The sequence below is a fragment of the Saccopteryx leptura genome, chromosome 3, assembly GCF_036850995.1.
Source record: "Saccopteryx leptura isolate mSacLep1 chromosome 3, mSacLep1_pri_phased_curated, whole genome shotgun sequence".
NCBI lineage: Eukaryota > Metazoa > Chordata > Mammalia > Chiroptera > Emballonuridae > Saccopteryx > Saccopteryx leptura.
Window position 1 is genome coordinate 171,491,291 of NC_089505.1, and position 22,684 is coordinate 171,513,974.

Sequence of the window (22,684 nt, forward strand, 5' to 3'; positions counted from 1 at the left end):
TGAGAGGCTGTGGAGAAAAAGGAACCCTCATCCACTTTTGGTGGGAATGTAAAGTAGTACAACCATTATGGAAGAAAGTATGGTGGTTCCTCAAAAAATTAAGAATAGAACTACCATATGACCCAGCAATCCCTCTACTGGGTATATACCCCCAAAACTCAAAAACATTGGTACATAAGACACATGCAGCCCCATGTTCATCACAGCATTGTTCACGGTGGCCAAGACATGGAAATAGCTGAAATGCCCTTTAATAGATGATTGGATAAAGAAGATGTAGTACATATATACTATGGAGTACTACTCAGCCATAAGAAATGATGACATAGTATCATTTACAACAACATGGATGGACCTTGATAACATTATACTGAGTGAAATAAGTAAATCAGAAAAAACTAAGAACTGTATGATTCCATACACAGGTGGGACACAAAATTGAGACTAATGGACATCGATAAGAGTGCATTGTTACCAAGGGGAGGGGAGGAAAGGAAGAAAGGGAGAGAGGTGGGGAGAGGGAGAGGGGCATAAAGAGAAACAAATAAAAGGTGATGATGGAGGATGATTTGACTTTGGGTTGATGGGTATTACAACATAATCGAATTTCAAAATGATATGGAGATGTTTTCTCTAAATCTATGTACTCTCATTGACCAATGTCACCTTGTTAAAATTAATTGTCTAAATAAAATAATAAAGAAAAGAAAAATAATATGTTCCTCAAAAATTAAAAATAGAACTACCATAAGATCCAGTATTTCATATTTCATGAATATTGATGTAAAGAAAACAAAACACGAACTCAAAAAGATATATGTACTCTTACATTCATGGCAGTATTATTTACAATAACCAGGATACAAAAACAATCTACTAAGTGCTCTTATTGACAACTGAATGGATAAAGAAAATATGACAATGTCACATTAATATATAATGAAATATTATTCAGGTATGACAAAGGAAATAAATCTTGCATTTGCAACAACACCAGCTGGACTTTGAGAGCATAGGCTAAGTGGAAATATGTCAGGACAGAGAAAGATGAATACCATGATCCTCTTATATGTAATAAAAAAAAAAAAGACAGCTCATATATCAACTAGAACCAGATTGGTGGTTGTCAGAGGCAGGAAGTGGGGAGAGGGGAAATGGGTAAAGAAGTCAAAAGGTACAAACCTACAGTTATAAAAATAAGTTAGTCATGAAGATTTAATGTACAGCGTAGCAAACTATAGTAAATTATATGGTTATTGCATATTTTTAAGTTGTTAAGAAAAGTAAATCTTAAAGTTCTCATCACAAGAAAAGAAAATTCTGTACTTATATATGGTGATGAATGTTAACTAGACTTAATATGGTGATTATTTCATAATATACAAATATCAAATCATGATGCTATATAACTAAAAATAATATGTTCTATGTCAGTTTAATAACTCAATAAAAAAAGAATTCAGGCCCTTGGCTGGTTTTGCTCAGTGGTATGAGCATGGACCTAGCCTGTGGAAGTCCCAGGTTCAATTACCAGCCAGGGCACACAGGAGAAGTAACCCATATGCTTCTCCACCCCCTCTCCCTTTCTCGCCTTCTCTCGCCCTCTCTCTCTCTCTCTCTTTCCCTTTCTTCTCTCTTTCCACAGATTTGTACAACTTCTTAGAAAAAATGAGAAGAACTTTTTGCAAGTTAGATTATTTTTAAGATACATAAAAATATTACATCCACATCTCTAAACAAAGGTTGGGCTGTTTAATTACTCAAAATGCACTCAGGCCACAAAGTGTGTTAATGAATTTTAGAGAAGTTGTTACAACAAAAATAAACAGGGAATAGAGGCTTCTTCGTACATTTTAACTAACTAAGATAATTAAGAAACAAAGTAAACATTCTCAGCGAACTTTTAGGGTTATCAAGGAGCTTCAGAATAATAATGCTATGGAATACAATGTATTATTCAAACAAATCAGTGTTGATAACTGTCCTGAGTGTTAACAGTTAGTCACGGAAATTTCCTCCTCTCTTGTTTGATGTTTACAGCAAAGATCAAAGAACAGAAATTTTTGCCAACAACTCGACAGACAATGGATTGCTAAACTTTTTCTCAGAATCAGAGCTATTCTTGTGGTTTAAAACAATTCATATTATTTTAATTACTCATTTTTAAAAGCACGTTGTGCTACAAAACTTGTGGCTGTAATCTTTTTCCAGTTTACAAAATGAGCAAAAAATATTATAGTAAGCCACTAGAATTTTCCAGACTGGATTTTCCAGACTGTTTTTCAGAACTACAAACTGCCAGTCCTCTCTATGTCATCTGAAATAATCCAAAGCTTGTTCACCCAGTACATATCCCCAAATTTTCCAGTTTGAACAAATAAACATCTGGATGAAGAGCCAAACCCAAAACAGCCTGACTGGCCTTTTATCAACATAGAATTGCCTAGAATGAAAACTAATTCCTTCAGGAACCCCAGGCCAGGTCATAGTTTATTTCACTCATTAAGGTGTGCAACATACCAGAGAGCTATTGTACTCATTCATTTGTTCATTCATTCTTTATTCATTCACATATCAAGTAGCTATTGGCAGAAATCAAGACCCCTGTCACAGTGAGATTTATATTTTGGTGGGTATGACAGGGAAACAAGTATGTGAACAAAAAAAAAAGACAATTTCAGTAACAATTTATGAAGATTAATCTCAAATTCCTTCTAATTAGTTGTGTGAACTCAGTCATATTTCAAATATTTTTTACTATTAATTAATATTAAGTTGTCAATGAAACAACAGTTCTTCTAGGCTTTGTGTATGATAAATTATATTTGCAACAAAGTGCTTGGGAACTAATATGTGGTTCATTTGCATAAGATATATGCTAGGATGTCTGCAGTGCTATTTGTAATGTGGAAAAAAGAAAATAACCACTCTGGCCAGATAGCTCAGTTAGTTAGAGCATTGTCCTGAAGTACAGAGGTTGTGAGTTCGGTCCCCGGTCAAAGCACATACAGGAATAGATGTTTCTGTCTTTTTCTGCTCTCTCGTTTCCTTGCTCTAAAACCAATAAAATAAACATTTAAAAAAATTAAAAGAAATAGCCCAAGTCCCTCAGGAGAAAGTGGGATGGATGAATGATATATGTTATATTCCATGTGGTGCAATGCTGCCCAGCTGTTAAATGCACATGGGAGAGAAACAAACAAACAAAAACAAAACCTTAAAATATATTTGAGTAAAAAATGTGGCAGAAAATATATAATATAATATTAACAATAGAATATTCATAAACATGTAAGTATATGTGCAGCAATATTTTTTAAAAGACAAGAAAAACATATATCAAATTCATGTTGATGAATGTACCCTGAGAGAAGAAAAGAACAATATAACTAGGAAGAGGATAGGAGATGTGGAAGAATATGCTCTTTTATCTAAAGGTATTTTATTTTTAAAATAAAGCACATGCTAAGTTGAATTAAAAGTAGTAAGAGGAGATGTTCTTGGGGAGATATCTGTTGCATGGATAATTAAGATACCAAATGAAACAGAGGCTTTGTGAAAGGAAAATTCTTTGTATATTTGTGGCCATCCTTCTTACAAGCAGTTACTTTAAGTTTGTTTGACAGTTTGTTTTCTCTAACATAGCAAGATTCTGTGGAATGAATGTGCCATTGGCTTTCAGTTTGCTCCTGTTTTTGAGGTAAAACAGACTTAGGATAATCAAGTAGATTTTCTCAATATTTCATTTTATTGTAGCTGTAGGACCCTGATGGCGAACCTTTTATAAAAAACCGCCCACTTTTGCAGTGCTGGTCAACCTGGTCCCTCCCGCCCACTACTTGGCCACGATTTGGCACACCATGAAAGCTGGACCGCCCACTAGTGGGCGGGAGGGATCAGGTTGACCAGCACTGCAGAAGTGGGCAGTTTTGGGGTTTTTTTTCAGAGAGAGGTATAGATAGGAACAGACAGAAAGGGAGAGAGATGAGAAGCATCAGTCATCAGTTTTTCATTGTGACACCTTAATTGTTCATTGATTGCTTTCTTATATGTGCCTTGACCGTGGGCCTTCAGCAGACCGAGTAGCCCCCTGCTCAAACCAACAACCTTGAGTCCAAGCTGTTGAGCTTTGCTCAAACCAGAAGAGCCCATGCTCAAGCTGGCGACCTCGGGGTCTCAAACCTGGGTCTTCCGCATCCCAGTCCGATGCTCTATTCACTGCACCACCACCTGGTCAGGCCTAGTGGGCAGTTTTTATAAAATGGTTTCCCATCACAGTTGTAGACATGGTATAAAAATGAACCTGGAAAGAAGTTTCACATGTTATACAAAAATATCTATTTAAAACTGGACCACAGACTTAAATATGAAACATAAAACCCAGATAAATTGGGCTTTCATCAAAATTAAAAAACTTTTGGTCCGTGAAAGACCTCTTTTAAAAGTATAAATAAACAAGCTACAGACTTGGAGAAAATATTTGCAAAGGAGGTTCTTGAATTGCTCAATTATAATTTTATTTTTTGAAGGACATTTAGATTCTAGTTTAATCACTTCATAATTTTTAGAACACTGGTGGAATGTAATCTTTTTTTTTAATTAAGATATAATTGACAGCCTGACCAAGCAGTGGTGCAGTGGATGAGTGTTGGCCTGGGACTCTGAGGACCCAGGTTTGAAATTTTGAGGTTGCCAGTTTAGTGCGACCTTTTCTTTCTTCTTTTGTCTTGCCTGTCTTTATGAGCCACGAATAAATTGGAAGGGCCCACCATCCTCCAGCTCCACAGTTCCTTTACTGCCTGAATGAATTCAATGTGAATCTACATGGCCACGGCACCAGCCTTGCACTAAGTTAGGTATATTAAAGAGGAGGTGAAGAGACTAACCTGAGAATATTAGTAGTAGAACATTCCACTAGAGAGAATTTGTGGTGTGCCGATAACCCCCATCCTTGCTTTTCTCCGTATACTTTCTCTATAGTAAGATGAGTGGGTATTACTTTCCCTCTCCCTCTATAACCTAAGTAGAGCTAGAACTTCAAAGGTCCTCTTGAAAGCTAGCATGTGCATCTTGGAATTTTCAGACTCTAAGATTTGTGCCTAAGTCATGTCTGAAAATATCTAAAATCAGAGGCTGGGTAAAGTACATTGTGGCAATAGAAAGAAAGGAGAGAATAAGAGCTTCCAGGCCAGGTGGGTGTACATACATTTTTCTCTTGGGAAGATCACTAAGGAAGTTTCTAGACCTGAGTAATTACCGTTACTGTATTTTTCTCTCCATAAGAAGCACCTGACCATAAGACACACCTAGGGTTTTAAGGAGGAAAATAAGAAAAAAAATATTCTGAACCAAATGGTATTAAAATGTTTACTAAAATACCATCTTTTTTCATTCCACAGGATGCGACGGGCATTTCCCCTCCACTTTGGAGAGGAAAGTGTGTCTTATGGAATGAAAAATACAGTCTGTGTAAATTCATATATATATATATATATATATATATATATATATATATATATTATATTATAACAGTATGCAGTTGATGTGCTAACAATAATTTTGATTAAATACTGTTTCAGGATCATATCTTAAGGTAACCATTTCAAATTCCTTCGCTGTTCTTTTCTTCTAGTTTCATTGAGATATCATTGAAATATAACACTGTATTAGTTTAAGGTGTACAGCATAATGATTTAATAGATGTACACATTGCAAAATAATTACCACAATAAGTTTGTTCAACATCTATTGCCTCACATAGTTACAAATTAATTTTTCTTCCTTTTTTATATTAATTTTAATGGGGTGACATTGATAAATTAGGGTACATATGTTCAGAGAAAACATCTCTAGGTTATTTTGACATTTGATTATGCTGCATTCTCATCACCCAAAATCAAATTGTCTTCTATCACCTTCTAACTGGTTTACTTTGTGCCTCTACCCTCCCAAACCCCCTCCCTCTCTGGCCCCCCCACCCTGTAACCCCCACACTCTTGTCCATGTCTCTGAGTCTCATTTTTATGTCCCACCTATGTATGGAATCATATAGTTCTTAGTTTTTTCTGATTTACTTATTTCACTCAGTATAATGTTATCAAGGTCCACCCATGTTGTTGTAAATGATCCGATGTCATCATTTCTTATGGCTGAGTAGTATTCCATAGTATATATGTACCAAAATTTTTTAATCCACTCGTCCACTGACAGACACTTGGGGCAGTTTCCAGATCTTTGCTGTTGTGAACAATGCTGCCATAGAACATGGGGTTGCATTTCTCCTTTTGGAACAGTTCTATGGTGTTCTTGGGGTATATTCCTAAAAGTGGGATAGCTGGGTCAAAAGGCAGTTCGATTTTCAGTTTTTTGAGGAATCTCCATACTGTTTTCCACAGTGGCTGCACCAGTCTGCATTCCCACCAGCAGTGCAGGAGGGTTCCCTTTTCTCTATATCCTCGCCAGCACTTATTCTGTGTTGTTTTGTTGATGAGCACCATTCTGACTGATGTGAGGTGATATCTCATTGTGGTTTTAATTTGCATTTCTCTAATGATTAGTGATGTTGAGCCTTTTTCATATGCCTATTGGCCATCTGTATGTCCTCTTTGAAGAAGTGTCTATTCATTTCTTTTGCCCGTTTTTGGATTGGATTGTTTATATTCCTGGTATTGAGTTTTACAAGTTCTTTATAAATTTTGGTTATTAACCCCTTATCAGACGTACTGTAAAATATATTGTCCCATTGTGTAGTTTGTCTTTTTATTCTGTTCTTATTGTCTTTAGCTGTGCAGAATCTTTTTAGTTTGATATAGTTCAATTTGTTTATCCTGTCTTTTATTTCACTTGCCTGTGGAGATAAATCAACAAATATATTGCTGTGAGAGATGTCAGAAAACTTACTGCCTATGTTTTCTTCTAAGAAGCTTAGGTTTTCATGGCTTACATTAAGTCTTTTATCCATTTTTGAGTTATTTTTGTGAATTGGTATAAGTTGGTGGTCTAGTTTCATTTTTTTTGCAGGTAGCTGTCCCAATTTTCTCAACATCATTTATTGAATAGATTGTCTTTACTCCAATGTATGCTCTTACCTCCTTTGTCAAATAGAAGTTGTCCATAAAAGTGTGCGTTATTTCTGGGTTTTCAGTTTTGTTCCATTGATCTGTATGCCTGTTCTTATGCCAGTACCAGGCTGTTTTGAGTACAATGGCCTTAAAGTATAACTTGATATCTGGAAGTGTGATATCTCCCACTTTATTCTTCCTTTTCAAGATTGCTGAGACTATTCATGTTCTCTTCTGGTTCCGTATAAATTTTTGGAATATGTGTTCTATATATATCTTTGAAGTAAGTCATTGGTATTTTAATTGGTATTGCACTGAATCTATAAATTGCTTTGGGTAATATCGACATTTTAATGATGTTTATTCTTCCTAACCAGGAGCACGGTATATGCATCCACTTGTTTGTATCTTCCCTGATTTCTTTTATCAATGTTTTATAATTTTCCAAGTACAAGTCTTTAATTTCCCTGGTTAAATTTATGCCTAGGTACTTTATTTTTTTGGATGCAATGGTAAAGGGGGATTGCTTCCTTAATTTCTCTTTCTGACAGGTTATTGGTTAGTGTATAAAAATGCCTCTGATTACTGAGTATTAATTTTATATCCTGCCACCTTGCTGAATTCATTTATCAGGTCCAGTAGTTGTTTGACTGAAACTTTAGAGTTTTCTATATACAATATCATATCATCTGCAAATAATGATAGTTTTACTTCTTCTTTTCCAATTTGGATGCCTTTTATTTCCTTTTCTTGTCTGATTGCTGTGGCTCGGACTTCCAGAACTATGTTGAATAAGAGTGGTGAAAGGGGACACCCCTGCCTTGTTCCTGATCTTAAGGGGATTGCTTTTAATTTTTGCCCATTGAGTATGATGTCGGCTGTGGGTTTGTCATAGATGGCCTTTATTATGTTGAAGTATGTTCCCTGTATTCCCACTTTGCTGAGAGTTTTTATCATAAATGGGTGCTGGATTTTATCAAATGCTTTTTCTGCATCTATTGAAATTATCGTGTGGTTTTTCTCCTTCCTTTTGTTTATGTGATGAATCACATTGATTGATTTGTGAATATTGTACCAGCCTTGCATCCCCAGAATAAATCCCACTTGATTATGGCATATGATTTTTTCATATATTGCTGGATCCGGTTTGATAATATTTTGTTGAAGATTTTAGCATCTATATTCATCAAAGATATTGGCCTATAATTTTCTTTCATAGTGTTGTCTTTGCCTGGCTTTGGAATCAGAATTACACTCACCTCATAAAAGGAGCTTGGAAGTCTTCCTTTCTCTTGAATTTTTTGAAATAGCTTGAGAAGGATAGAAGTTAGTTCTTTGAATATTTGTTAGAATTCACTTGTGAAGTGATCAGGCCCAGGACTTTTCTTTGTTGGGAGTTTTTTTGATAACTGTTTCAATCTTATTTGTTCTAATTGATCTGTTTAAGTTTTCTGATTCTTCCAGATTAATTTTTGGAGGATTATATGTTTCAAGGAATTTGTCCGTTTCATCTAGGTTGTCTAGTTGTTTGGCATACAGTTCTTCATAGTATTTTTCTTACAATATTTTGTATTTCTGTTGTGTCAGTTATTTCTCCACTCTGATTTCTATTTTTATTTATTTCAGTCCTCTCTCTTTTTTCTTCGTGAGTCTGGTTAAAGGTTCATCGATCTTGTTTACCTTTTCAAAGAACCAGCTCCTGGTTTCATTGATCCTCTGTATTGTTTCTTTAGCCTCTATGTCAATTAATTCTGCTCTGATCTTTATTATTTCTTTCCTTCTATTAGCTCTGGGCGTTACTTGCTGTTCTTTTTCTTGTTATTTTAGATGCAGTGTCAAGTTGTTTATTTGAGCTTTTTCTAGCTTCTTGAGGTATGCCTGTAATGCTATGAACTTCCCTCTCAGGACTGCTTTTGCCGTGTCCCCTAAATGTTGAGTTAATGTATACTCATCATTCGTTTTCTAGGAATTTTTAATTTCTTCTTTGATCTCATTGTTAACCCATTCATTATTTAATAACATGCTATTTAGATTCCAAGAGTTTGAGTGTTTTTTCAGTTTTTCTGTTGTGGTTGATTTTTTAGTTTTCATGCCATTGTGATCAGAGAAAGTGCTCGATATGATTTCAATCTTCTTAAATATGTTGAGACCTCTTTTGTGCCCTAACTTGTGGTTTATCCTTAGAGAATGTACCATGAGCACTTGAAAAGAATGTGTATTCTGCTGCTTTAGGGTTGAAACGTTCTAAAGATATCTATTAAATCGAGTTGATCTAGTATGTCCTTTAAGTCTGCTGTTACTTTGTTAATTTTCTTTCTTGAGGATCTATCTAGTGATGTTAGTGGGGTATTGAAAATCCCCTACTTTTATAGTATTGCTGTTGATCTTGCCCTTTAAATCCATTAAAGTCTGCTTTATATATTTAGGTGCTCTTATATTAGGGTTGCGTAGACATTTATAATGGTTATATCTTCCTGTTGGATTGCTCCCTTTATCATTATGTAGTGACCTTCTTTATCTCTTACTATAGTCTTTGTTTTAAAGTCCATTTTGTCTGATATAAGTGTTGCTACCCCCAGCTTTTTTTTCATTTCCATTTGCGTGAAATATTTTCTTTCATCCTTTTATCTTCAGTCTATGTGCATCTTTCGTTTTAAGGTGTGTCTCTTGTAAACAGCATATGTATGGGTCCTGTCCTCTTATCCATGCAGCTACCCTATATCTTTTGATTGGATCATTTAATCCATTTACATTAAGGTTATTGTTGATATGTAATTGTTTATTGCCATTTTATTCTTTAAAACTGTATTCTCTTTTGCTATATTCTTTTTCTCCTTTGATTAATTTTTCTTTTTATGAGAACTTTTATAATCTACTTTTTGTCAACTTTCAAATATATAATACAGTACCAAAAATTAGATCATAAATGTTCTGCTTTTATGCTACTGGAAGTCAGTACCTTTTCATCACCTTCATCCATTTTTTGCCCATTCCCCTATACCAGGAGTCCCCCAAACTACGGCCCGCAGGCCGCATGCGGCCCCCTGAGGCCATTTATCCGGCCCCTGCCACACTTCTGGAAGGGGCACCTCTTTCATTGGTGGTCAGTGAGAGGAGCATAGTTTCCCATTGAAATACTGGTCAGTTTGTTGATTTAAATTTACTTGTTCTTTATTTTAAATATTGTATTTTATTTAAATATTGTATTTTTTTACTTTAAAATAAGATATGTGCAGTGTGCATAGGGATTTGTTCATAGTTTTTTTATAGTCCGGCCCTCCAATGGTCTGAGGGACAGTGAACTGGCCCCCTGTATAAAAAGTTTGGGGACCCCTGCCCTATACTGTAGTCGTCTTCAAAGGAGCTCTGCCCAAGACACTGATCCAAGCAGCCAAGACTCACTTTTATTTTCGCAGCCTGCTCCCCTCATGTTTTCAAATTGCAGGCATTACATTTTGATTCAACTCACTAAAAAGGAAAAGGTAATTTTTTTCCAGAAGTTTCTTTTATTTTCTGTGGAGGAAATATCTCCCAAAAGCTACCAATGGCTCTGGAAAAAAAAATGCAGAGGAAGAGAGTGACAGCAATGTATATAAACCATATTGTTATTTTATGTGTATCAATTAACTTTAATAAAAGCCAATCTGGACCCAGATAATGATGAAAAGACTATTGTAATCAGGAGAATGCTTTAATCTCAGGAGTTTCCAAGTTTGGGTATATAAGAGGAGGTAAAGAGACTAATTAGAGAAGATTAGTAATAGAAAGTTCCACTGGAGAGAGGTATTAGTGTGTTGCTATCCCCCCTCACTTTCTCCTTATATCTTCTCTGTAGCAAGATGAGTGGTATTACTTGCCTTCTCCCCGCATAATCTAAGTAGAGTTAAAACTTCAAAGGTCCTCTTGAAAGCTGGCATGTGCTTCCTGGAATTTGCAGACTCTTAAAATTTGTGCCTGAGTCATGTCTAAAAATATCTGACAGCCAGAGGCGGGTAAAGTATATTGTAGCAACAGATGGAAAGGAGAAGATAAGAGCTGTGAGCAGCCTGCCCTTCCAGGATGCAAGTAGGATTACATGCATTTTTCTTCTGGAAAGTTCACTAAGGAAGTTTCTAGTCCTGGGAGATATATATCTATATATCTATCTATCTATATATATGTATATATATATACATATATATGTATATCTATATATATACACAGATATACATATATATGTATATATGTATATCTATATATGTATATCTATATATATATAAAAAATTTTTATTAAAGTATGTAATTGATGTGCTAAACAATAATTTTGATTAAACACTGTTTTAGGATCATATCTTAAGATAATCATTTTAAAATCCTTGGCTGTTCTTTTCTTCTAGTTTCATTGAGATATCATTGATATATAACATTGTATTAGTTTAAGGTATACAGCATAATGATTTGATATATGTATATGTTGCAAAATAATTACAATAAGTTTGTTCAACATCACATAGTTACAAATTACTTTTTCCTCTTATGAGAACTTTTATGATCTACTTTTTTGTCAATTTTCAAATATAAAATACAGTACCAAAATATAGACCATAAAAGTTCTGATTTTATGGTACTTGAAGTCAGTACCTTTTCATCACTTCACCCATTTCCTGCCCAGCCATAGACTGGAGTCATCTTGAAAGGAACTCTCCCCCAAACTTTTTAATCATACATAAGAACTTTGTTTCAGAGTATATTTCTTCTTTTAGATGTAACCTAGGTTCTGGTTGCCAGATGGGAGGAAGGTTGGGGGCTGGGTGAAAAGGAGAAGCGATTAAGTACAAATTGGCAGTTACAGAACAGTCACAGGGTTGTTGAGTACAGGATAAGGAATATCATAATAATATTATAATAATGTATGTTGCCATGTGTATACTAGACCTGTAGGGTAGAGGGGATCACTTCTTAAGTTATATAAATGTCCAACCACCATGTGGTACACCTGAAACTACTATAATATTAAAATGGCAACTGTAATTGTAAAATGAACATTTTTTAAAATAAAATAAAAAACAGCCCAGTTCACTAGGTTCAATTTCTTAGTGCCAACTCCCTTCTCACCCCTACAGGCAGAATTGAGGACCCACTGTGTTACTTAAAAGTTTTCTCTTTAAAGAATTGATGTGGTACATCACTAAAGTCCACATTTTGTTTACTTGACCAGTCCATGCTCTCCTGCAGTTTTATTCTTGCTTTCTGGAAATTCTGCCTCTGAATTCCTTGACTCATCACCTCCTTTTCTATCAGCAAAAAAAAAAAAAAAAAGTGCATGTCCTTCCATTTTTGATTTGTTTTCTAATTAATCTAACCCACAATTGTGAGGCTGATATCTGGCATGATATTCAGGTTCTAAACAGAACAGTCGGTACTCAGAAAAGTCAGACACAGGAGGGATGTGTGAGGGAAGAGTGGGAACAGCTGAGAACTTGTCCCTTGTCTGCTGCACCGGGACATGTAAGTTCACTCCTAAACTTAGTCTTCCATGCACAACCTCATGAAACATCAGCAACCACACGTGCACAACTGCACTTCATACTGCAAGCACAGGCTGCCGCTAGTGGACAGGCAGAAAGAAAGGGACCTGTCCTAGAGGGGTGGTAGGCTAGTACTGGGTCCAGCCTCACAGCAGTTCAGTGTCTCTGTTGAGTCAGAGGCTGCTGCAAGGTGACCAGAGAGCATGCACCCACCCAAGGCACCACAAGCCCTGTGTGGGAGCAGGGGGAACACATCCTACATCAAATGCCTAAAGGGGCTGGTGTCCTTCCTGGGACTGATGAAGTAAACCCTATCTGATTGCAGAGGAGCTGGTGGAGTTGCTTCCCCCTCCATATTTCTCCTCTTGCCTCAGACAGTCGCTGCTCCCCCCCACACATGCCATGCATTTGAGAAACTGAGAGAAAAGATGATTCTTAATTTATGGACAATTTAAATCCTAAAAGATTGACTCTAGTTATTTTTTGTATTAACAATCCTTAATATTCCAAAGATATTACAAACCTGTGTTGTATAGAATAGTTCACTCTCACTGACAACTGTTAGATAACAACTATAAGATCTAATAGTATTTGTTTATCATGCCATTGTTTGTAATGTGTAGTCCACAGAAGAACATATCAGAACATCCTCTTGCATTTGCTGAGAAGCCAGGGCTTGGGCCCATGCTCACCATCACTGCAGGTGACTCTCCTGATGAGCAAACTCTGGAAACCATCCAACTACATTCAAATAAAATTATTTTATTTTATTTGTTTATTTAAAGTTATTAGCTTTGGAATTGGGTATTTCTGTACACTTACATTTAAAAACATTTTGTAACTCATCTATTGCTACCCCAAATTTTATATAGTCCATGAAACAGATTCTGTGATTGCTCCTGCTTATAACACAGCAGGAAAAGGCTCATGATCTACTCCCTGCTCTGCTCCCAATCACCTGTAGTAAAGAAGAGAAAGGGGACAGAGATAGTCTCTTAAACAAATTCATGTTATTTTCTGGCAAAAATATTTTAAACACCTTATTATTTCTTGGTAATTTGCATTTTACTGAACATAGTGACACATTTTAAAACACTGCCTAACTTGCTCTTTGTTAAAACAGTACATTAATCTGAAAAATGCTTTCTAATTAATGAACCTGTGTGTTACCAATTTATAGAATAATTAAGAATTAATCAGGCAGGAATTATTATTTATTTAGTTATTTTAGAGAGAAGAGAAGAGAGAGTGGGGAGGAGAGAGATGAGAAGTATTAACTTTTAGCTGCTTCACATTAGTTCATTGATTGTTTCTCATATGTGCTTTCACCAGAGTGCGCAAGCCAATCCAGTGGCCCCTTGCTCAAGCCAGTGTCCTCAGGCTCAAGCCAGCAACCTTGGGAATCATGTCATTGAACTTGTGCTCAAGCCAGTGACCTTGCACTCAAGCTGTGATCGACCTGGCAAGCCCACACTCAAGCCATGAGACCACACTTTAGCCAGGAATCAGTGCTCTGACTCCAAGAACTATGCTGCGTTCCTCCCACACAGCTCCCCTCCACCAGTGTCTCCTCTCAGCTGTTACTGCTGGGCCTTTCCTGCCTGCTCATTCTCCACATGGGATGTATCCTCCCACTGGCTTGCACCTGGGGAAGGAAGTGTCACTGTTTCAGTTCAAAACCAAATCTTTGCTATCATTCAGAATTCACCATTCTGCTGTCTTAGACCCCTCAATTATTTATTAATACTTACATAGGATTCAGTATGTACCACATGATTTCAAGAGCATTATAAATTTTATCACATATTTAATCTTCTTAATGATCTTAATGACCAGTAGATTGTTCATTTTTAGTGTTGACATTTTATGGAAGAACAAACTGAAACCCAGAGAAATTAATCTTTCCAATGGCCACATAGCTGGGAAAACATGGGAATACATGAAAGTTGGTTAGCATTGTCTTTGAGAAAATAAGGGGACAGTCAAAGCACTTTGACTGCTCTCTGTCTGTTGATTTCATGAAACACTCAAATTCTCTGATGAAAACACTGAAGCAGGGTCTCGCCCAGCTGTGAGACCCTGGCAGAAATGGGCAGACCCTAAAACACCCTGGCCACTGCCTCTCTTCCCTGTCAGCCTACAATGTAAGAAATAATTTTTCTTTTATTCCCAGTTAGATGAATTCCTGAATCAGTAATTTTTTGTAGGCCCTATAAAGCTTTGTCCTGTTGTGTTTTGAGAGTGAGCTATATTCTTTATCTCTTCTTCTTCCTCTCAAAGTCTCCCCTCCTCCAGCCACTCCACCTCCCACAATTCACTAAGCCTGTCCTCCTCATGGTCTCCGACCACATGTATTTCTCTTTCCCTGAGAGGCCTCCCCTGATCACACTGTATAAACTCAGCCCGCATGCTCCCTGTCCCAGTCCCTGCTCATTTTCTCCTGAGCACATTCCATCCTCTAATACACACATGTGCCTCTTGCTTATTTGCTTTATCTGTCTCCTCCCACTAGAGTAGAGCTCCACAAGGCATGGTATCCATTTTATTCAGCACTTGATACTGAGCGCCTAAAATAGTGCCCAGCATGTGGTAGGTACTCAGAAATATATGCAGATAATGAGGAAACAAATTGTTCTGGAACTCAAGATCTCTTCTCCCTCATGTCTATTCTCCCTCTCCTCCCCTTAATGTGTTCATGTTCTCAAGGCTCCATCATTAGAGTTCTGTTCTTCTCATTCTGTTCCTTTTATGTATCACATGGGCAAAGGTTGTGTTAGGGTTCATTTATGGATTAATTAGATAATGTATTGTACATTAAAAATTTGTATCAGGTCATGGCACACTAGGCTAAATACTTATCATTTAAAAACATATAAAATGTAGAAAAAGATGAATAAGGTTCAGAAGTATAAAGCTGAAATGCAAATGCCTTGTGTAACTCTTAGGTCTGACTTTGGGATCTTGTATATTTGTACTGAGTTGTTCCTCTGGGTTACGCTTACCATGGTGTCTGGATCCACTACAATGGGCCCCATCTGTCTGGTGAAAAACTAGAAAAATCAGCTGACAGTCAATCCAAAAGCACTGGAGATTCTTGACAAGATCTCCCAGCCTGTGGTGGTGGTGGACATTGTAGGGCTGTATCAAACAGGAAATCCTTCCTAATGAACCGCCAGGCAGGACAGAACCACAAGTGAGTGTTGTTCTGGGTCAGGGGCCATTTGTTTGAATACAATGAGAATATAGGCTGATCATACCTCCTTTAGGGTCATCTTAAGAAAAATCTAGCTACTCCCACTGAAGAAAACTATTAATTCTTATTGCCAAATTTATAACTTCAACCCATCTGTCTCAAAAATCTCACTCACTGGCTCAGTGAGAAAGGATTCCAGACCCTATCGAAGATCGACCCCATTAGTCACCTACTGAGGCGCTCAGCTCCAGAAGCTGTTCCCTTTCTCAGATCACATCACTTCCACCCTACACTAAAGAGTATTTCAGGAGCATACACAGATTGTTTAAACATTTTCTCATTTAAAAAAGGGATAAGAGGTAGAACAAACAGCAGTATATTCTGTATACCCCATATCTCAGTAGAGCTATACCATACAACTCTTTGTTTCATTTCATAGCAAAACTTTGATGAATTATACTCCCCTTTGCTCTCTATCTGTATTTCTGTCTGTGTGTCTCTTTGTCTTTGTCTCTTTCTCTCTATTTCTTTTGATATGTGAACTGTAACATACAGAGAGTGTACAACACATACATATACAAAATTTTAATAAATATAATTGATCATCTGTATAATCACTGCCAAGATCAAGAAATGAAACATCACTGACGCCCAAAAGCCCAAATCATATCCTCTCACACCTCACTCCAGCTCACCCATGTTTCGATTTGCATGCTGCATTTTTACACTCTTCCGCATTAAAGTGTTATATTTTTCTATCAGCTTTCCTTTCTTGGTTCTTACTGACTTTTGTAGAATCTGCCATATCCTGTTAAATATTTCTGTCTATAAAAACCACACACCATTTTTTTTTGTTAATATTTTCTTCTATGACTCAGCATCTCATCAACATTAGGAGATTGGACCTCTGAACACTAAACTCTAAGAATCCCTGGAAATAATAAAATATCTCTTATTCTCTCTCCCCTCTCTCTCTCTCTCTCTCTCTCTCTCTCTCCTGATCTTATCCCTCCCTCTTTTTTCTCCCTTTCATCTTCTCTTCATTTTACTTCCCAATATCCCATTAGCTTCTAAGAAAACATTTTATCTTTGTATTTCTTTTAAAAGTATTCTTGACCACCAATCACGATAGTGCACTTCTCTTTTCCTGGACTGAATTAATTAATAGCTTGTTTTTTGAGGGGTTAAAGGTTTGAAATCCTACAGAGGGAAAGATCAGTCAAAGAATTTCAACCATGTTTCTGTATATTCTAATTAAGACAACTTCAGGTAACAACAAGGTAATTTCCCATTGCTGAAGAAATCTCTACCTTAAAAATATGTTAAAACACCAAAATTGTGATTTTTACCCCCCCCCCACACACACACACTCCTCTCACAGAAAGAAGAAAAGCAAAGAGATTTGCTTCCAGTTAAGTTCCATAAGCATGACCAGGTTACCACTCTCTGTCTCTTTATTGATGACTTACTTTAGGTGATTTTTACCTTCCATAACTGAGAACAATAACCTCCAATAATAACTTGTCTTTCCACACTGGGAGAAAGGGAACTTCAGATTACTTGAATTAACCAGAAAGCACCAAAAACTATCACATGTAGAAGAATACAGCTTATCTCACACTTTATACCTCTCTGTGGAGAACATTCTAGATATGGAAATTGAATGGCCTGAGCTATGATGAATAAATCTCCCCTAGGTATCTTATCATGTTCATTTTTATTTCTCATTAAATAAAGAAATAGCATATGGCAGATGGTTAAAATCCTAGACAGTGAAATAAGAAACATCATCAGCAGGTTCTTGAGCATATATACCTCACATCATCTCCCACTGTATGTATAAAGTTTAGATTGACTGTCTTTGCTGAAATAGAAACAAACTTCCTCCCCACTGGACACTCAAATTTTGACAAATTTATCCAAGTGTAACCTGTGGGCAACCTGTACTATCTGCTATTACTATATAGCACTTTCTCCTCTTCCTTTACAGGTTTGCATCTGATGTCCACAGTGCAGTCTGAAACCAAGGGCATCTTGATGTGGTGTGTACCCCACCCATCTAAGCAGAACCACACTTTAGTCCTTCTGGACACTGAGAGTTGGACGACATGGAAAAGGTAAGAAGAAAAACCTTTTTTGTACTTGATACTCCACTTACATTTTAATTCACTACATCTATTCAACTTTTAGGACAGATTTCTCTAAACTACAAATTCAAGTATGACCAATGAGGCTAACTTCTTTTTCATTGAATTTACTTTCTTGGTACACCCAATACTTGAATATGAATAGCTATTTTTATTTTTATACTGGTACAAAAAATACAAGTTAATTACGTATTGAGCAGCTGCACCCAGGGCTTTGTGTTAAGTACTACAGATATGGCAGTGAATGAAGTAAAGACCCAGAGCTTCATTGAGGAGATATGTAATATGCAGTGCTATCAGAACAGAGTACGGATGCAACTATTAAAAACATAACCCAATGTGCCTGACCTGTGGTGGCGCAGTGGATAAAGTGTCGACCTGGAATGCTGAGGTCGTGGGTTTGAAACCCTGGGCTTGCCTGGTCAAGGCACATATGGGAGTTGATGCTTCCAGCTCCTCCCCCCTTCTCTCTCTCTGTCTCTTTCTCCTCTCTCTTTCTCTCCTCTCTAAAAATGAATAAATAAAATAAAAAATAATAAAAAACATAACCCAATGATAACCCATTTTTTTTGTGAATTTATACCACTTAGAAAATATATAGTGAAAAATTTGTGTTTGTAAGCTCACTGAGCTTTTAAGATTCAAATTTAACTATATAGTTTTATGTTCTGGACTGAAGTCACAGATATGCAACTGGGCCAGACAGTGCCCTGTGCTGAGGTGGGCCCATACTTGGTGTAATGATTGTTTCACTATCATGAAATTCTTGATGATTTTTTTAAAGGTTTCCCACATTAATTTTCAAATAGTGCCAACAAATTATCTTACTTACCTATAAAGTAAACTTTTTAAAATTTAAATGGGAAATAGTCTGGGAAATCTCTGAACATATTGGTTGAGATTCTTTTTTTATTGATTGATTTTTAGAGAAACAGAGAGGAGAGAGAGAGAAACATTCATTTGTTGTTCCAATTAGTTGTGCACTCATTGGTTGCTTCCCTTGTGTGCTTTAATCTGGGTGTTTTTGGATGGTGCCCTAACTGACTGAGCTAACTGGACAGGATCAAGATTATTATTTTATTATTATAATATGATAAACTCATAAGTAAAAAAGTTAATAGAATACATAGTAATGTTATTATTAGAAAGTGGACACAAAAGAAAGAGGAGGAGGAAACAAGGATGATGTCAAGGAGGAATAAGAGGAGAAGAAGAAAGAAAATACAAGAAAGTTTATTTCAGTAAAATTGTTGAGAATTTTAGAATGCTGATCTCTAAAGCTTGTAAAACAAGTGAGTGAGAACTTAATGTTCATTTACTAAATATCGTTTCATTTAGGTCTGGGACTCTGGTTGTGACTTATGTGCACGCCATCAACAGTGGAGCCATGCCTTATTTGGAGAACGCAATGACAAATCTGGCCCAGATTGAGAACTCAGCGGCCGTGCAGAAGGCAGCCGAGCACTACAGCCAGAGTTGGCGCAGCGAGTGAGCTTCCCCACAGACACACTCCAGGAGCTGCTGGATGTACACAGGGCCTGTGAGAGGGAAACCATTCAAGTGTTCATGGAGCGCTCCTTCAAGGATGTCAAGTGGGAGTTCAGATGAAGCCTGTGGTCTAAGCATACATCCTTCCTGAAAACTGTCCTTCCAAAATTATTCCGAGAATCCCTTTTTATGACTCCATAGTTCATGTGTCTCTCATTGCAGAATGAGCATGGATTCTTCTGAGTGACAGCTCTATAGGCTCCCATCCATGCTTTTTCTAAAAGATGAGTTGTCAGTGTTCTATTAACCACTTAAAACAACACACATGTATTACCTCGCAGTTCTTCAGGTCAGATTCCAACACAAGACATGGGTCCCTGCTCAGTGACCACAAGGTGAAAATAAGGTTCAAATGGGCTCATGTTGTCATACGGAGGTTCTGGGAAACTCCCCTCCGTCTTCAGGCCAGCAATGATGCATCATATCCTTGTATAGTTTCTAATCTCTCTGAACTGCCTCTGCCACCATCTGAAGAAAGCTGCTCTAAAAGGGCTCATGTAGTTAAGTAATGCCCACCTGGAAATTTTCAACTTAAAGTCAAGCTGGACTGTATAACATAATCTAACCATAAAATGAATATTCATCATTTCCTCGGTTCCAAGAACAGACTGGACAAAGCATGGAGGGAACTGTTAGGAGACATCATAATTCTACTTACCATAGCCGTCTTCACTGAGAGTTTGTCTTTGACTCTTTCTTTGATATCTTACAGGTTACAAAAATCTCTCAGTACATATATACAAACCAACTTCATTAAAAGTGAAAAAGGGAGAGTGACGTCATGGAAATGGCGCCGTGAGCAGCGCGTCCGACAGATCTCCCCAAAATCTCAACAAATTTATCAACTAGAAACAGAAAAATTTATCCTCGGAGCATCCCGGAGTTCCACACACACACTGAAAGCGAAAGGACTGTTGCCGAGGAGGGAATACGCCTGTGGTGAGTCAACCCACGCGTGCAGCTGCCCGCGCCGCAGTCCGGAGAGTCCTGGCCACCGGAGTGCACTGAGAAGCCGCACGCGCGCCCCGTGCCGCGGTCTGGGGAGTCCCGGCCACCACCGGCGTGCACTGAGAAGCTGTGCGCACACCCCGTGCCTCAGTCTGGGGAGTCCCGGCCACCACCAGCGTGCACTGAGAAGCCACGCGCGCGCCCCGTGCCGCGGTCCGGGGAGTCCTGGCCACCACCGGCGTGCACTGAGAAGCCGCGCGCGCCCCGTGCCGCAGTCCGGGAGGGGCGCCAAACCTGTCTTTCCTAGTCAGGAGATTCTCTCCGTGGGCGGGGCACCTCACCCAGCCATTCGAGCTAACAATCAAGCGTTGGGGGAGGGGCGCGCAGGCAGCCTGAAATACTCTCTGGAGCACAGCTGCGGATCCAATCACTGAAATTAGCTTAACCCACGAAATCTGCGCACCCACGGGGCCCTGATCTCTCCCAGTTCAGCAATCCAAGATAAGAGGCATAATATTTTTCAGTGCCTTTCGCTAAAGGGGCGGGGGCAACTTCTGATTGACAGAGCCTCCATATTCAGGGATATACCTAACAAGAGGGACTTGGCAGATACTAAGATCTATACAGCAAGCAGCGAATAGTGCATCTTCTTTCCAGCCAAAACAGGCTACAAAGTGTGGAAAGCCTGGGTTGAGTGGTCCAACTGAGTGGTAGGCACTGAACAGTCACCTTGACAACAATTGACTCCCAGCCCCACCTGATTACGCTGGAGGCTCTGACTGCCAGAGCCTTACCCAGAGCCTTGCGCTGAGTGAGGATAGAGTGGGGATTTCCCAGCTCTTTGAGCCTCTTGCTCCCCAGACAGAAGCAGTGGCAGCCTCATAGCTGGATCACCAGGCTGCTAATTCAGGAAGGGGAGACTAGGGGAGAGACTCCAGGAAAGCAAACTCTCATTGTTGGACTCTGCAAACGCCAAGAAGCCTTGACTACCAGCGAGACTAAAGCCAATTATATGACATTGCCATAGAATCCCATCAACTGCAAATCCCTACCTAAGCATGACACAGGGGCAGAACTTGGGGTACAGAGTCACCGACCAGGAAGAGGAGAGAAAAGAAAAAGGAAGAAGTTAACCTCTCAAATCAAGAAAAATCCACAGACTTTATAACTTGTTCCACTAATTCTTTGTTGTTGTTGTTTCTTTCTTCTTTCTTATTGCCTTTATTATTATTTGTATTTCCTCCACCTCGGTCCTTTTATTCTCTGCCCATCTTATGCTACCCTTTTCTTGAACTACACTACCCATGAGTGTTACATTTTATTTCTTTTCTTCATGCTTACTCTACCTTAGGGTTACACTTCAAAACCCTTAACTCTCACTCTCTCCCCTTTTGTTTTCTTTTTGTTTTTTTTCCCCTTTCCTTTTTTTCTTCCTCCATTTCTCTCTTTTTCTTATTTTTTCCTTTCTATTCGTTTCTTCTTCTCTCCTTTTACTTTTCCTCCCATTTAATCCTCAATCACGAACAAATTATTTAATTTGGGACTCAAGTTTTTTTGTTTTTTTTTTTTCTTTTTTCTTTTTTTTCTTCTTCTTCTTTTCTGCTTTTGTTCTTGGTTTTCCTTTATTTGTTTGTTTTTGTGGCATTTTGGGTACTTTTTACATTGCTTTTTAACTCACTAGCATTCCTCCCAACCCAAAGTCTCCATTGTATTTTAGTCTTCGCTCCACTTAATACAACAGATATTTACTTATTATTTTTATTTTTTTCTTCTTTAAATATTATTATTTTTTCTATCCTTTTTTCTGTTTCCCTCTTATCCCTCTCATTATATCTCTTAGTTGACCATCACTTACAAGCAAATCATTTTATGCTTGTCTAAGATATCCTCCTTTTTTTTTCTTTTGCATTTAGTAGGTCCCTACTCCCTTTTTTGCCCCTTGAACTCTTCACCCCAAATCAGGCCCTCCGTTATAGGCAGTTTTTGTTCCATTTAGCATAATGTAATTCACAGGTCATCACAATATTTACCTAAAGAGGTGAGAGGAGGGGAGGAGAAGAAAGAAAAAAGGGGGAAATAATAAATTATTACTTTTTTTGTGTGTGGAGTGTTTTCCTTTTTCCCCCCCCTTTTATTATTTATTAATTCTAATTAACACTATCAACAAGACCACCTTCAGATGCCAATAAGAAAAAGGAAATCGAATAATATGGATACAAAAGATAGAGAGGTAACACAAATAGATGTGGAAAAATCTATGGAGAAAAGATTTAACATATT

At 37.7% G+C, this 22,684-nt stretch overlaps 1 pseudogene; it reads left to right on the forward strand.

The window, feature by feature from the left end:
• LOC136398359 (guanylate-binding protein 4-like) overlaps nt 1-22,684 on the forward strand; it is an 85,701-nt pseudogene that overhangs the window by 46,243 nt on the left and 16,774 nt on the right.